Genomic DNA, 17,133 nt, shown 5'->3' with positions numbered 1-17,133 from the left:
CAAGGTGTCATTGTCCTTTTAATTTGTCCTTACAAGGCATGCAAGGGTTCCCAAGTAAGACTTTTTCTTGAAAGACTTACAGCCTAATGTGATTAAGCAACTGCACGTGAAATATAGCTCTTAAAAGTGATTTTATTTATTTTCACGAATGCTAGCCTACCAATTAGTCTCACAAAGCCTGAAATGGTGACACGTTATCTTTACTATTTTGACCTGTATTATTAATTGAAATTGTATTTAAAACATTATAAACATTAAAAAAAATTAATGTTTATTTTTGAAGGAGAGAGAGACAGAGCACGAGTTGGGGAGGGGCAGAGAGAGAGGGAAACACAGAATCTGAAGCGGGCTCCAGGCTCTGAGCTGTCAGCACAGAGCCCGACGTGGGGCTTGAACCCACAAACCGTGTGATCATGACCTGAGCCGAAGTCAGACGCTTACCAACTGAGCCACCCAGACGCCCCTGAAAGTGAATATTTTGATATTAACAATAAATCTGAATGACATGCTCTTTCTGTATTACGGTGATGTGATCAGCTATGAAGGAAACCTGTGCCATCACACGATTATTGGTGGGCACAAGTTCAGGGATGCCAGAAATGACAATGAAGTTGGTATTTAGTTATTTGGTCTTTCAGAAGCTGAAGCAGAATCCTCAGGTGAAAGGACATTCAAAGAGAATGTCCAGATAAGCAGAAGCGGGAGAGAGTACTTAATTCAGCAAATATTTGTTTAGAGCCTATTGTGGACCAGGTACTGTTGTTTTAGGATACACTTGGGACATGTTTGTGAAAACCAGACAGGGCTCTGTCTGTATGGAGCATACACATTCTCAAGGCCAATGGCAAAAAGGACTGGAAAATGTCCACTGAGCTTGACAAGGAAAGCGTTAAGCTGGTAGGCTTGTGAGAACAGCTCTAAAGGGCTTGCTGGAGTAGAGGCCCCTGTCTCCACAGGCTAAGTGGTGAGTGGAGGTGAGGGAGTATAGATTTGTGTGTGTGATTCGTTCAGAAGTTCAGCTGTTGAGGGATGGAGGAAGAGCTGCATAGAGCAAAGGATTTTTCTTGTAAGCTAAGAAAGGCTGAGCACGTTAAGCTGATGGTGCAAATGAGTGTCAACATCTGGAAGAGCAAGGAGAGATATTAAGAGTTCAATGGTCAGGGACAAGGTGAGGTAGACCTAGAAAGTTCTTTGAACAACCTAAGCTGATGGAGAGGGAGTCCTGCAGGGAATTGCCTTAGACACCACCAAGACTTTAGCAGCATACTCTCCCCACTTCCTCACTAATAAGAAACTGGGGCACACTCAGCCCTTACTTCCATGAGCCATGGCAGGAGATGCCTTCCAAATCCTGGATCCTTCTTAGTGTCCAACTTGCTTCATTAGGCACAGGGCTTCCTTCTAAACCAAACCTACCTACCTACCTACCTTCCTTCCTTCCTTCCTTCCTTCCTTCCTTCCTTCCTTCCTTCCTTCCTTCCCTCCTTCCTTCCTGATCCTGGTTGAGAAGACAACCAGAGTGGTGGTGCTGACCTCCAATCTGAAACCATCATGCAAGAAACTTAGGCCATAAAAGTGGGGAAGTAGCAGAATTCCTCCTGCTTTGTTCTGGTTTTCAGAAAACCAGGAGTTCCTTATAGAAAACAGGAGTGACCAACCCAGGGCAGTAGGATAAGATCAAGCAGATTGTTCACTGTGTAGGGGCACGTGGGCTCGGGAGCAAATGAAGACTGGAGCTCTCTGCTTATCAGGCCTTGTCCCTGGGCCATGGGTTTGAAACTCCATCAAGAGACATCTTTTTTTCTTTTTTCTTTTCTTCTTTTTTTTTTTTCTTTCTAATTCATACAGACATACTCCTTATCCGCTAGAAGCAGCCCTGGAAAAACTCAAAAAGATACCTCAATAGACACTCTACCAGTGGCCAGATGAGGTATTCCTTATTTTTTGATATATAATTCCAAGCTCTCATTTACTTAGAGCAAACCTGAAACATGACTGTTTCCAGAGTCTAGTAAGAAATTCTTGAGTGGGTATTTTTTAGTGATATCTCTGATAGCCAAGAAATCATCCGCAGATGAGTCATACAAGAGTCAATGCAAGTATTAAAGAAACACATGGGAAAAATCTACGACCTCATTAGACAACAAAGAAAGTAGAATTGAGCAGCCTTGAGGCAACATTTTAAACACATAAAGATAGAATGATTTTGTCCTGTGTGGGGAAGTTGGTGATGAAGTTTACCCCTCACAGGACAGCCGGCATCATTTGAGGGCAAACCCATTTGCAAAACAGCATGACAACACGCCCCAACAACTATAAAGATGTTCCTATTCTTTTTTCCCCACACGGTTGTCCCATGCCTGGAAATTTATCCCATGGAATTAATTCAGAATGCGTGAAATGGTTCATGGCATCATGATTGTACGTATCAGATAAATAATAGGAGCTCAATAAATAATTATGCATTGATCTAGCAGTACATGAGGGGGTCTGCTCTAGGAACATTCTGCAGAGACTAGCTCTGTGATGCTGGTATGTTTTCAGAAGTCATCCACACAAAAGGTGTGCTAGCATCTTGTAACGAAATAGCATATATACACGTTACACAGCGGTGTCTTTGGTATCCACAGGTGATCTTTAGCAAAATTTTCACAAGGAAAATCATCTAGGCATTGCTTAGTGCTTAATATAAAGTAACGGTCCTCAAACTGAAGTGTATTTCAGACTCCACCCCCCAGCAATTCTGATTCAATGGGTTTGGAGTGGGGACTGAGAATTTGCATCTCTGACAAGGTTCTCAGACAAGCTGACCGTGTTGGTCCCAGGGCCTCACTTTGAGAACCACTGGTTTAGAGTAACTAGCTTTGGCCCCGGGAATTCTAATTATGTCTAAGTATCTGGAATCAAAAACACAACTGAGATTTAAATGATTAGGGGTCACGAATTATGCCTTACTCATCCATGTGTCCCTAGCACCGAACCCATGTCGTGTCTGGGTTAAATGCTTGCTAAACCGAGTTGCAGCCACAGCCGGGAATTTCAATAAATAAGGCACATCTTCATTTCACTTTCTGGTTTTCCTCCATCCACTGGAGGCAGGATTGACGAGACCATGGGTCACAGTCATGTTTATGTGGAGGCCACCTGGTTGGCTCAAGCTCTCTGATCTGACCTTGGAGTATTTAAACAGCTGTTGAGACCGGGCAGCGGGGTGGGTGGTGAGTCCCTGCTCTTTCTGTTTTCTGTGCCTCTTAGATCCTAGACTCTCTGTGATGGAGGCCCAAAAAGTGACCCTGTGGCCGAGGATGTACTCTGTGCATTTTCTGCAGTGACAACCGGGAGAGAGCAGTGTGCTTGAGAATCACGTGGGCGTTGAGTTCCCTGAAGGGATGTACTACACTACGATTTAAAAAAAGTACTTCAATTAACATCTCTTTCACGCCTGTGTTTTCACAAATTGTGGAAATGCTAGTCCCACGTTTGCAAAATGCTCTGCAAAAGGGTTTTGTCATACTTTTAAAAATTTTGCTTCCAGTAATAAGGTTTCTTTACAGGTTTGCCGGCATGGCATATGATTAATCTTTTAAATTTCTTTTATCTTACGGGAAACATTATATTTTTATTGTTTTAAGTTGCATTTTCCCAACTCCTAAGCCTCCTATGTTCGCTGTCCAATTGTGTCTCTTCTTACGGGACTATGGCGCCTTTGTTAAGGAAATTTCCTTTTATTCCTTTTCTAAGGTTTCTTCCTTTTTGAATTAGAATAGGTATTGAAATTTACCAAATGCCTTTTCAAGTCTATTAAAACTCATATATTTTTCCCTTTGATCTGTTATATTGTAGCAGATTATATGAATATATTCTACATACTCTACAGAATAAATTCTACTTGGCCATAATGTTATTCTCTTAATATTCTGCTGGATTCAGTTTTTAAATACTCTCCCAGTATCAGTTCATAAGTGAAATTTGCTTATGAACTCTTAATTATGTATTGATTGAACCACAGCCCCCTCTGGCTCTCCACATTTCTTCAATCTGAATTGAGGTTCTTGTATCTGTTCTCCTCTTCACACTATTTTTCTCTTGTGTATGTTTCTATTTCCAAAGAACTAATCACTGATGAGACTTTCTTGTGTTTTCCACTGCTTGTTGGGTTTATCCCTGTTGTACTAAAAATTTGACAGTCGTGTGTGTTCTTCGATCTATCACCTTGATCCAGTTCCAATGCCATTGCTGCTATACCTAAGAAAAAAATTTATGTCTACTTTGTATCTTTCTGCCCTATTAAATTCTCTTTTTCAGACTGATAGTTTTTCATTAATTGCTTTGGGTTTTTTTGGATAAACAGTGATAGCACATACAAACAACAATTTTACCTCCTTTCCTCACTTTTCTTTTCATTGTCTTATTTCAGAGACTAGAAATTCTAGACTATGTTAAACATGGTGAGAGAGGACATCTTTATCTTATTTTTGATGTTAACAGGACTCACTTTTTCACCATGCATATCATATTAGCTGTTGGCTTTATATAGACATTTAAAAATCTTTATTTATTTATTTTGAGAGAGAGAAAGAACAAGCAAACAAGCAGGGAAGGGGCAGAGAGAAAGGGAGAGAGGATCCCAAGCAGGCTCCACCCTATCTGTGCAGAGCTCTAGGCGAGACTTGAACTCACAGTGACCTGAGCCAAAAGCAAGAGGCAAATGCTGGACTAAGCGCCCCTAAACCTTCTTTATCTTGTTGGGGTTCTGTCTCTTTGTTCCCTCTATTTCTAGATTACTAAGCCATTTTTAAAAAATAGGTATTGATATTGAATTTTTATCAAATTCCTTTTGACCTTTATTCAGAAAGTCAATTTTTCCCCTTTGACTTCATGAAATAAATGCATTTCCTAATTGAGGGACGTCAGTGTCAACCTTTTGTCCTTGGTTTTCTTTCATTGTCTCCTGTCATCTTTGCAGAGCAGGCTGAAAACGAGCCCCTGGGCGACAGGTGATAGGGTGTCCCCTGCCATTGAAGATGGTGAGATGGATGGATGGGAGTCTGATTTTCTGGTTGTTGTTGCTGGTTGGTTGGTTGGTTGGTTAGTTGTCAGTCATGGGAAGAAGTCACTCTCCAAAAGTGTCACCCAACGGCAAAGAGAACAAGGTCCTGCAGAACCAGGCACATGTTATAGCCAATGGATGAGAACAGACCAACTGGGGAACAGGATGGAAACCATCACTCTGGCTCTTTACCAGCTAAACAACTGGGCACAGACACCCCAGGTGTGCTCTTTGCCAGGTCAACAGGCCCAGAGTGGGTGCCGGGGCCGAGCTAATGAAGACTCTCTACTGTAACTTCTTACCCTCCTCCCATTTTGTTTGTTTTCTGAGTAGTGGTTTTGATTCTGAAATACTTCATCTTTGGCCATTTTCCTTAATGCTAAACACTTAGGACTAAGCCTCAGGATTTCCACCAGCCATGGGGAAATGCTTTTCTTGTGAATGCTGTTTGGCTAATGTGCCCAATTATCTCCTATGTTCACAATTATTTCCACAAGGTACATCCTGGACCTTTCTAATTTAATACCAGCTAATGAATTATGTGTGGGAGATATATATATATATATATATATATATATATTTTTTTTTTTTTTTTTTTTTTTTTTTTAAGAATTCAGTCATGGAAGGTGAGCCATCTTTCCACTGAGTGTGTGATTCTAAAGGCCTTTCTTGGTATTTAACTACAGGGTAAGACAACAGCTAAACATGTTAAGGCCCTAATGATGAGCCTGGTAGGCTAGGTTATCGAACTGTGAGAGAGGATTCAGATCGTGCTTGCTCCCCAAAAACATGCTCGATGGAGGCAGATCTGGAGACTCTGATAGGAACCCTAGGCTGCCACACTCAAAACCTCCAGCGTCTTTAGCAGGGGAGCCGCGAAGGGTCTCAGAGCCTGCTCCAATCACAGCCCTGCTAAGAGGTGAAGTTTCTCAGAGCGAGTGGTCACAGCCACCATGTCACCCGTCCCCGTTACTATTGTCCCATTGCGCTAACACGTCACAGGCTGAGTGGGAACCTAACTTAGGCTCTTCAGTGACCTTGTTCAAAGTGTTTTTGGGTCAATCACACTGCTCTCTCAACAAGACAGATTTGGGGCTGAAAGACCAAGCCAGTCAGGAAATGGACACGAAGATCCCAGGTCAACTAGGGGCAAGAGAGGTCTTGAAAAGCCAAGGACAAGTAAAATTACGAGAGAGGAAAGACTATGAGGAAACAGGCAGTGAGTGGACGGCGAAAGGAGAAGAAAGGAGCAGATGTGCTGAGCAGAGTGGGTAAGTCCGGAGAAATACAGACTGAGGTTCTGATGTCTCCCAGTTGTGGTTCTTGGAGGCGTCCGCATGTGTGTTTGCTTCGTGTCCCCGTGTTCCCTGTGACTCCTGTGGATTCTCGCGTTGCCCACCTGCAGGTACTAGTCTGTGTGTCCTCGCAGTCAAAAGACCCGGCCCTGGACGCTGACAGTTTGAGAACCCCCTTCGACAGGCAGTGGGACCTTTACTCTCACCCCGCTGTTCCGAATCTGCCCACCTCATGGGAACCCTGTCAGACACTAGCATGTCTGGGACTGTCCAGGGCTTGAGGCTTTAAAGTTCACCAGCAGGGCCTGGACCTCTTCACACTCAAACCCGGGAGGCCTGGAGATCATCCTTTAGCTCCAGGAGGGCTCGTCCGGTGCTCTCAAGTCATGAATGGTTATTTACCAGCGGGGCTGGGGAGCCGGTCTCCTACATGTCCCCTCACACCCCTGGAACTGCCACAGTGACAGTGCCACTCATTCTCAGTCCCATTTTTTTTTAATCTTTATTTATTTATTTTGAGAGAGAGGCAGAGGGAGTGAGCTGAGGAGGGATACAGAACCCGAAGCAGCTCCAGGCTCTGAGCTGTCAGCACAGAGCCCATGTGGGGCTTGAAGTCAGCACGTGATCATGATCTGAGCCACCAACTGGGCCACCCAGCCCCAGTCCCATTCTTTGGAAACAAAAGAGCAAAAGAACAAAAGGTGAGAATTGATTGTAGGGAGTGAGCGTATCAGGAGAACCTTTCTGATCTCAGCTTAGTGGAGGAAAGAAGGCTTTTTTGTGATGGACATCAGCATTGGGAATTTTCCGAACGCCCCGGATTCCCATGGAGCCTGCTGCCCATTGGGCAGCTTTTCTCCTGTGGGGACTGAAGGGCCGGCAGGATGTGGATGGACGTGCCCACACGAGAGGAAAGATGCTCCCTGTAGAGACGGTAGCACGACTCACAGCGGACAGCATGGGGTGGTCAAGCTTGCTGTCTATACAGAGAGCCAAGGACAGGAAGGTAAATCGAGGCTACATCCTGCAGTGCTCCTTGCGTGGGCAGAGTGGGCATCAGTTTTAGGAACAGGAGAGCAATTCATCAGAGGCCTTCGGGGAGGACCGGGCTTTGTGAGGACCGGAGGGAGGAGATCGGACACAAGACCAGGGTAGATGAGTGACCTACCTGGGCCAAGGACAGAGGCAGTCGGAGCTACTCTTGGAAGTTGCCTGTTTATGGCGTTGTGGAAGGCGGACGGTGACTTTTAGGAAAGTGGGAAATGCCAGAGGGGGAGGGGATGGAGAAGAGGAGGAGGAATGGGGGGAGAGAGGCACTTCTTGGATCACTTTAAAAATCTTCAAAGACTCAGTTGATGAGTTACCATCAGATTTCAACACACCCTGTCTCAGGGGGAGACTCAAAAAAATACACATAGATCACGGCTAAATTAGACTAAGCGTTTCATGTCTGCACTGGGGGAAGTGTGTTGGTCTATAACATATATGTCACTAAATCCTTGAATGTGCTTGCAATTTGTATAGAAATGTAAAAAAAATAAAACCCAACAAAACCCAACTTAGCCTCTTTTTGTACCCCCCCTCCCCCCCCCACCAAGAGAGTTCGGCTATCCTAGGGTCTCTTGACTTAGATTTTTAATTCATTGTGATAATTTTCAAGTCAGTTAAAAATTTCCCACATACTATCAATTTATGACTACAAATCAGAAAAATCTAAACCCTCTGTCTTAGCGCATTGCATCTTTAACAAGACATTCTTTCCAGAATGACATTTCAAGGATATCTGGAGGTGACCGATGGGATGATAATTTTGAGTGAATTTAGAGTTTTAATTACTGTTTTATTTGTAATTGCAAGTGGGTGCTGTGGGAGGAAAAAAAAAAAAGAGCTATCAACAAAGGAAATAATTGTTCCAAAGAATTACATCTGCACTGCCTTCTCTGTCAAAAATTTCTCATTAAAAATGTGTTTCTTTAAAAGTAACTCAAAGCAGCTGGTGAAATATAAGAGCATGGAAAGTTTCAAATCCCAGAGCAAATGTGGATTCATCAGGGATCATTTGCCAGAGACCTGACTCAATGGCAAAAGACCTTCTCACCATTTCTCACATCCCTTCCTGGGTTTCATACGTAAGTTCAGATGCCTGCAGTTTTATTTCCAAAGCTCAGTATTTTCCACTTAAACACTTCCTTTTCATAATACTTCTGGTGTCTCTGGAGTGTTATTACTGTTTGATTTTTCCCTTTTAATAATGACTCTGACTGTTGTGTTTTTTAATTTTTTTATTTTATTTTAAGAGAGTGGATAAAGAACGACTAAGCTCCGAACAAGTCTCCCAAAGAGGAGACAATCCCGTAAACCTTCCCAGGATCTCTGCGCCACCCGCCGAGACTGATGCGCGAGAGATGGCTGTTACCAAGATTATTCCCAAACATCCTTTAGCTTGCTGGAGACCACAAAGATCAGTCCTGCCTGAGAGGCCACCGGTGTGCATCTGACAAAAGAATAAGATGATGGAAAAATATGGCCATGTCCTTGAAGTGGGGGCTGCCGATGGAAGAAAAGCAGTAGATGGGCAGAAGACAAGGTCAAAACCCAGGCCGGGCTGACGCCGTCTGGAAGACCAAAAGCCAGCTGCCTTATCGACGAATTTAATGAGCACCTATTATGTGTGGGGACATTGCCAAATGCTGCAGGAATCCCTTCCCGAGGGTATTTACAGTCTATTGAGGAGACAAGACACGTGTAGACCAAATGATTTAATTATCATCTCAGGTGGGTGTTTGGTTGATCTCTGGAGTCCCTCTTGTTCTTCCCCAGTCAGAGAACACTATGATTTTATTTTTTCCCCCACTTTTAGAACACTTTTTCTACATATGTAAGTATATGCTGATTTGTTTATCTGTTTCTAGTCTGTCTTCTCATACCGAGCTGTTAGAGCAAGAAGAGAAGGGGCTGTGTGTGTTTTGGTATTGCTGTATCTCCAGAAGCTAACACAGTGCCTGGTGCGTAGTAGGTGCTCAGTAAATGTTTCTTTAATGAATCCATGAACGAACCAATGAATGAGAGATTGGCTGGGAAACTCTCAGGTGTCAGGAGAACACATTGCAGGCACAGCTAGAAAGAAAGCTGGTTAAAGCGACTTTTTTTTTTAATGTTTATTTTAGTTTTGAGAGAGAGACAGACAGATGGACCATGAGTGGGGGAGGGGTAGAGAGAGAGGGAGACACAGAATCTGAAGCAGGCTCCAGGCTCCGAGCTGTCAGCACAGAGCCCGATGCGGGGCTTGAACCCCCGAACCACGAGATCATGACCTGAGCTGAAGTCAGATGCTTGACCGACTGAGCCCCCCAGGTACCCCGTTTCGGGGTCTTTATTACTAGTTACAGATAATTCTCAGACTCTGAAAATGTGATTGCTCAAATTTCACTTTAAATATAGTCGGTACGAGTTGATATTTATAGAAGTTTTACTTCCCTCTATGCTGCAAAAAGCCTCCAGCCTGTTAGAATTCTCTATCTGCGTTCTTTGCCTCCACAAGGGCAATGAATGACAGGACCAACAACAATGGTAACATGGCCGCTGTTTAGGTAGCACTTCCTGTATGGCGGGCACAGGGCTGACTGGTCCTCATGAGGACACTGCAGCATGAGAGGTGTATTACCTAGAGTGGGGTAACTTATATTTTGCCACTGTGGCATCCATGTAGTTTGGTGGTCAAGGTTATCTCCTGAACACAGTTATTTGGGGCTTCAGGCTCCTTTCATATAGAAAGCCAGTAGGGCATCAGAATCCTCCTTTTGGCCCCTGTGAATCTGGTGGTAGTTGATAAGAGAAAGGGGAGGGAATGTGAGGATCAGGCAGAAGGGTTTAGATTCCAAGTCGAGAAGTGGTCTATTTCCTCCCTGTGCTCAGATTCCATCGGCCAGGTGTTGATTCCATGACCCCATCGAAAGGCAAGGGGGCTGGGATGCATGGTCTTGGCAAATGCCCAGGAAGAAGAGGCAATGGTGTCGGTGAGCAGCTAGTTTCTGTCTCTCAAAGGTTAAGTGACTCATAAGATAATAAATATTACAGCTCGGGGACCCAAACCCACGTCAGTTGCAAGCTGTTAACTACACACTCCCTTTCTTCCCTTCATCTGTCAGTTCATTGTCAGTGTTTGCTTGTTTTGTGTCGAATGTATAGTGTACCACAGCCGGGCCATGAAGGGAAGGTTCTGGTCTGCTCTTTGTCAGGAGGACTCACCACCTGATCAAGGGCTGGGCTGAAAGTGGATTATTTGAAGGGGCAGGAAGATGGATGGCTGTGATACTTCCTCTGTGAAACCATATAGCCTCCGTTTTCATGTCAGCAGCTCGGGGATGCTGTTCCTGCTGAACTAATTCCCGCCAGATATAGTGAGGCCACGTTAGACCAAGGACATCGGACCCTTCTCTGTGGCCGGGCTGCTCACGGACCCTTGGATCTCCCATTACTAAACCTGCGTAATGGGCATAACTTCATTTTACCCAGTCCACCGTGCAAGATATGCACCTTTAAGTATTTCTTTAACTCAAGTTGTCATACTTCATTAATTCCAATGCATGCCTTTTCATGCGTTAACGTCTCAGAAATCAGGATCTTCTCACTGATGGCATCTTTGAATTGCTGTTTCCCGGGTGGCAGGGTGGACGGAATGGCCCGTGCATGTCTGAACTTGTTCACAGGCATTCCTATGACCGTCCCTTCTGTTGAAGTCTGTGCATTGTTGGTAGGACCCAAGTTGAGTTTAGTTGCTGTTTGAACTGTTTTCAAAAAGATCATCCCAAGTTTCAGGTTTGAGATGAAAAGTTATCGTTACCTTTCAACAGAAAGGTTTGGAAACAGAGCAGTGGGGTGCAGATATGGTATTAGTGAAGCAGGTATTTGTGTTGGGGGGTTCGCTGAAAAGCAACAACCTCATACAAGGTAATAGACGTAGATTACTACAAGCGTTTGAAACTGTGGTCATTTTGTTACTGAGTTGTGTACAAAGGCAATGCCTGTTTGCACACGTCAAGCAAGCAAGCACCCACATCAGACCTTTTAGAATGGATGGCAGCATCTCGGAAGAAAACCTGGAGCCAACAGTGGGGACACTTGTAAGAAATGTTTCATCATCAATACAGAGGACAGCGCTGTGCAGAAAAATATGAACATTGATTCCGAATGCGTAAACTCTGAATGCGAAGATAACTTCGGGGATTTCTTAACTAATTTATTTTCTTTTTTGTATATGCATAAGTGTGATGTATAATAAAAGCCTCTGACCCAATAAGTCTAGAAAAGCTTTTTCAGCAAGCATAAAATACAGATTTTAAGTGATGAGAAAGCATTGTTTCATAGATTAATTGGCGTCTTTCTTTCTTAGTGGTACATAAATTAATGATGCATTTTACAATCGATGGCTTCTGAGTATCAATGAAATAGCTACTTTCTCATTTGAGTTCCCATTCCTTTGGGTATTAGAAATTAAATTTCCGTCAGTTCAGCAGCACCCCTCCCCATGATTACATTGCATTCCTGGGGGCTTACCCACAGCTACCATTTAGACTGAGGACACTGTGTTTGTTGGGCATGAGTTTCTCTCTGTGCTGGCAGCCACCGAGATGGCCATGTCTGATGCCACACAGATCGCTGCTGGGTCCTTTTTCTGTTCTCATCTCAGGCCTCTTTCAGAGTTGGGGGGATCTTTCTGCTAGTTCAAGTGGGCTTGGGGTCCACCTCCCTGGCAGCGAAGATGCTGAGCTGGTGAGGCCCTGGGCCCCTCGGTGGGCTCTCTGGAGCAGGAAGGGCAGTTTGCATCCTCTTGGGCACTGGGTGGAATTCACTCTTCCCACTGCTCTTAGGCATGTAGGATCCAGCTTCCCTTTGCCATCTCTTTGGAACGGGGAGACCTAGACCCCGCCATGTTTCCACTCTGGCATCTTGTGGCCTCCCTGGCTCCACCTGGGGAAGGGGTACGCGTGTCCTCCGGCCTGTGTGGGGTTTCTGGTTGTTCCTCTCCCATCTCTGTACGATGAGGGGAGGGGGCTGTGCTGCAGGACCCCCTGTTGAGGTCCCTCCTGGCCTCCTCTCCAGCCTGCCCTGTCCTCCTGGTCTGGGCAATGCCTTCTAACCTGGAGGGCCAGAGAGCCTGTCTCTTACTCCCCTCCCCAAGTTTTGCAGCTCCTCAGAGGCTTTGGGTTCTAAAACTCAAGCCAAGGACAGACTCGTGGTTCCCCTACCGTCTGGACGAGTGCTTCAGAGCACAAAGCTGACTAAATGGAAGAAAGATCTGGAAGAAAGAAACACAAGAAAATCACATTGGCTCACATTTCAAAATATCACCCCAATGCAGGTTCTCACCGTGGTTCCCCTTTCCCCTTTATTTTAATGTGTTTGTGTGGGTCCATTTCTCACATTGTCGGTTTTCCACCCTATTTTGTAGTAGCCTGGGGCCCCGTTCCAACTACGATGCCTCAGATTGACTGTTTCTCATTACCTCGGAAACCGGGGTGAAGGGACAACCATGTTCTTCCTTCACCTCCTCCTCCTTCAATTGTTATCATATGAAGTTTATAATCTTTGTTCCATCATAGAGAATCCGTAACATGAGACCAAGTAGAAGGAAGGAAAGGAAATCGTGCATCACCTCACTGTGCTAAGACATCCACTGGTGGGTGACATTTTGTTCTTTCTCAAGTTGGTTCTTCGTGCTTACATAGCTTTTGTGTATTTTTATATAGCTGACATTGCATCAGCCATAAAAGCGAATATCCTGCTTCGTTCATTCAACACTGTGGCTGAGTATGTTTCCTTATTATCCTCAAGTCTTCAGAACCTTTAGTTCAATGTGGCCGTTTATGCAACCATCTCCCTTGCGTTGAGCACTTGGCGTATTCCCTTCGTCATAAATAAACGATAGCATTGTGATGACATTCTTGTGCATGAAAGTTGCCCCGCCATTTCTGACTATTGTCTTGAGATAGACTCCCAGGATCGGAATCGCTTGTAAGACTGCCGTCTTAAAAACAAGCCATTTCCCTACCCTCTCTGTGACGTCTTCTCTGCCCATTTATCAGTTGTTACAGTAACGCTTATCTGCGGGTAGCGCGTACTGTTTGGCTGGGAGTTTTCTACAAGCTGGCGTCCTTACAACAATTTGGCATTTATCTATAGGAGGTCACGTCCGGTACCTCCACGTACAAAGTCTGACTCGGTTACTTGGAAAGTTTCATCATTTTTTAGCCAAAGATGTTGACAGGCAGCCTGCGGCATTAGACCTGGAGCGTCACGTTGAACATGAAAATGACTCTGAACGTGATGTGGCCGATTTCGTTCTAAACAATCATCCAACGCTGATCCGTAAAAAGCACTGTCCCCTCCAAGGAGCCACTGTGGATGGCCGAGCACTTATTCCAAAGATGTATCAGGGGTGACTTTCTGATGTGACTAGTCGGTAGCCGAGTGTATGAAGACAGTTCTCCAGGAGAAAAGAATTACGCTGTAACCCACAGCAGCATCTTTGGGACCGAAACATCAGCCATGTTGACACCAGGTTGAGGACGTATATGCTCTGAAGCATTTAACCTCGGCTCATTACTTACTAGTGATATCATTTAAATTAAAATAGTCACTTTTTTTTTTTTTTTAAGTATGAGATCAGGGGCGCCTGGGTGGCTCAGTCAGTTAAGCGTCTGAGTCAGCTCAGGTCATGATCTCGCAGTTCGTGAGTTCGAGGTCCACATGGGGCTCTGTGCTGACAGCTCGGAGCCTGGAGCCTGCTTCGGATTCTGTGTCTCCCTCTGTCTCTCTCTCTCTGCCCCTCCCCTGCTTGCACTCTGGCTCTCTCTCTCAAAAATAAATAAACATAAAAAAAAAAAAAGTCTGAGATCAGGAAGAAGAATAACATGTACGTATTGCAAGTTCCTGGGCTTGATTAATTTTAACACTCCAGGGAGGACCTTGCCTCTTTTAAAACAATGCCATCTTATCCATTTAAAATAATACAGATGCATCCCAGGGAATTGGGGAAACCCAGGAACTTTGTCTCTCAGAGATGTTCCCTCATAATATCTGATTGGGTTCCCTGGAAACAGAGTCCGAGATAAAAGTTGCATGCGGAGTGTATCTTGGGGAGACTCCCCTGGACGAAAGGGAGGGAGAAGCTCGCAGAGGGAGACTCTGGTTCCAAATGTGGCTCCCACTGACCGGGGCTGAGCGGGCCTGGCCTTCCAGAATGCTTCCAAAGGAAGGTAAGTGGATGGGCCTTTGTGGCCCTGCCTCAGCAAGTCACTGCTCCCCCCTCCCTCCCCCCCGCTGCCCCGCCCCGGAGGGGCTAATTTTGGATGCGTCTACTTCCTGGGGCCCAGGACAATTCCCAGTGAGGGGTGCAGCTGTGAGCTATCAGCAGTGACATCCCAGCAGCCGGGGAGGGATCAGGGCTCCAGAGGAGGGACTTGGGTGAAGACACATGATGTACCACATTGCATCCACATTGGGATCCCCCCCACCCCCCACATCACATACAACTTCAAGCCCACTTTTTTGCTGAACGTTCTTTGGTGAATTGTCCCCATCTCGTGAACCTTTCTTTGAAAACATTTTAAGTAGATGCCTATTTGATTGTGTGGAAATATCGTCTATGTAACCATTCTCTCATTGTGGGACAGCTCATTTTTAACACATTTTCCCCGTGAGAGACAATGTTGCCACGGCCACATTTGTGTCTCGGCGATGGACACGGTAACAATAAAAAGAGTCCACACTTAATTGACTGCTTATTGCTGACCGGATCAGGCTAATATTTTTCTTGCCTTCCGTGTGGAGTTTTCATGAAAAATAAACGAGAAGATGTATATAAATAAAGATGTTACATTTAATAACTCAGTCGTCTTCACACCTCCGTGATGCAGAGCCAGTTATCCCCATTTTGCAGGCGAGGAACCCAAGGTCCAGAGAGGTTGAGTCCCCCTTGCAAAGTTGCACAGCTGGTGAAATACGGACACTCTAAATCCAGAGGTCAAACAATACACTGTACTGCTTAACCTGCTTTCCTGAAGTTCATATCCTTAGAAGGAAAATTCCGAGGTCAAAGGGCTTGATTTATTTTAGAACTCACGATAAGAATTGCCAGACGGTTTTCCAGAAGCAGTGAGTACTTGCGCTAGCAGAGGAAGTGGGTTTATTTCAGCGCAGTCAACCCCGAAAACCCTGAATCCTTAGAACCATGATACACGACTAGTCCTCTATTTCCTTGTCTTCCATCAGGCATTGTGAACATCGGTGGTTCTTTAAAAAAAATTTTTTTTTAATTTTTAAAAAATGTTTATTTTTGACAGAGAGAGTGAGGGACAGAGCGTGAGCTGGGGAGGGGCAGAGAGAGGGAGACACAGAATCCGCAGCAGGGTCCAGGCTCCGAGCTGCCAGCACAGAGCCCGACGGGTCTCAAACCCACGAGCCACGAGATCCTGACCTGAGCCAAAGTCACATGCTTAACCCACTGAGCCAGCCAGGCGCCCCTGAACGTCGGTGGTCCTTAAGCAGAAGGTTTTCTTTTTGTTTTAGCACGCACAACTTTTTCAGGATCATCTTGTAAGGGTTGACTCCATTGTGCCGCCTACATTTCCAAGAAGAATTTTTCGTTTGCAGAATGAATGCGTGAATGAGGGCGGGGAGAGAACGTGAACCCGCAACCCCTCGCTGGGAGTGAAGCAGGTGAATGGAAACCCCGGAGAAGACCGTCCTCCAGAAACAGCGCGAGTAGTTTTCGATAATGGAAAGGTTTCCCAAAAATTCTTTGCCAGGGTCTTTTTCTGAGTCTCCGTTGAACTGCTTATTTAATAAGCACTGTCCACCCTTTACGAGCTGGACTCTATCATGTGCTTGGAAACACCAATGTTTAATGCTGGGAACAAAAAACTTTGGGGTCATCTAGCCCCCACCTGACTTCAAGCTGGAGGAGCATGAAGTCAGGGCAGCCGCCTGCTAGGGGAGGGGCATTTCCCTGTTCTGGGGGTGGCCGTGCAGGAGCTGGGTTTCTGTTATCTTTCGTTCGTGGTCAGAGGAACCCTTCTAAGATGTCACCAGAGTTATTTTGCATTATTTTAGCAGTGACTTAGGCTGATGCTACCTTCAAATACCTCAATATCTAGTTTGCCACCGAATTCTGAAGGATTTCTTTGGAAAACCAAGAAGTTTTTCCTTCGATATTTTGCCCTTTGGCACTGGATCAAACCTCTCCAAGTTCATTTCCTGACCTCCTCCTCTTCCACCTAGGTTCCTGGGAGGCTTCGGTGAGCTAACGTATGTAACATACGTCCCCAGAGTAAGCGCTCAGTAGATACTGGCTTCCACTTCCTCTGGGTCCGCACGTTCCCTGAACTTTCTTCCGCCTGGGATGGCGAATGATTGCGTGAGTTTCCGTTCTTTTCTTTCTTTCTTTCTTTCTTTCTTTCTTTCTTTCTTTCTTTCTTTCTTTCTTTCTTTCTTTCTTTCTTTCTTTCTTTCTTTCTTTCTTTCTCTCTCCCTCCCTCCCTCCCTCCCTCCCTCCCTCTCCTTCCTTCCTTCCTCCCTCCCTCCCTCCCTCCCTCCCTCCCTCCCTCCCTCCCTCTTTCTTTCTTTCTTTCTTTCTTTCTTTCTTTCTTTCTTTCTTTCTTTCTTTCTTCTTCCTTCCTTCCTCCCTTTCTTTCTTTCTTTCTTCCTCCCTCCCTCCCTCCCTCCCTCCCTCTCTCTCTCTCTCTCTCTTTCTCTTTCTTTCTTTCTTTCTTTCTTTCTTTCTTTCTT

The 17,133-nt window shown here is 45.1% G+C and overlaps 1 long non-coding RNA gene across 2 annotated transcripts; it reads left to right on the top strand.

Annotated features, from left to right (window-relative positions):
* The first annotated feature begins 5,654 nt into the window (after positions 1-5,654).
* Positions 5,655-16,765, top strand: LOC131492611 (uncharacterized). 2 transcript variants are annotated; one of them, XR_009252173.1, is made up of 4 exons: positions 5,655-7,046; positions 8,326-8,474; positions 8,643-9,120; positions 9,258-16,765. It is a non-coding gene; the product is annotated as an uncharacterized LOC131492611 (long non-coding RNA). The 2 variants fall into 2 exon arrangements; XR_009252172.1 differs by having other exon boundaries at positions 8,643-16,765.
* Positions 16,766-17,133: the final 368 nt, after the last annotated feature.

The sequence above is a fragment of the Neofelis nebulosa genome, chromosome 13, assembly GCF_028018385.1.
Source record: "Neofelis nebulosa isolate mNeoNeb1 chromosome 13, mNeoNeb1.pri, whole genome shotgun sequence".
In the NCBI taxonomy this organism is placed as follows: Eukaryota; Metazoa; Chordata; class Mammalia; order Carnivora; family Felidae; genus Neofelis; species Neofelis nebulosa.
This window is presented reverse-complemented; position numbering and strand designations above follow the sequence as displayed.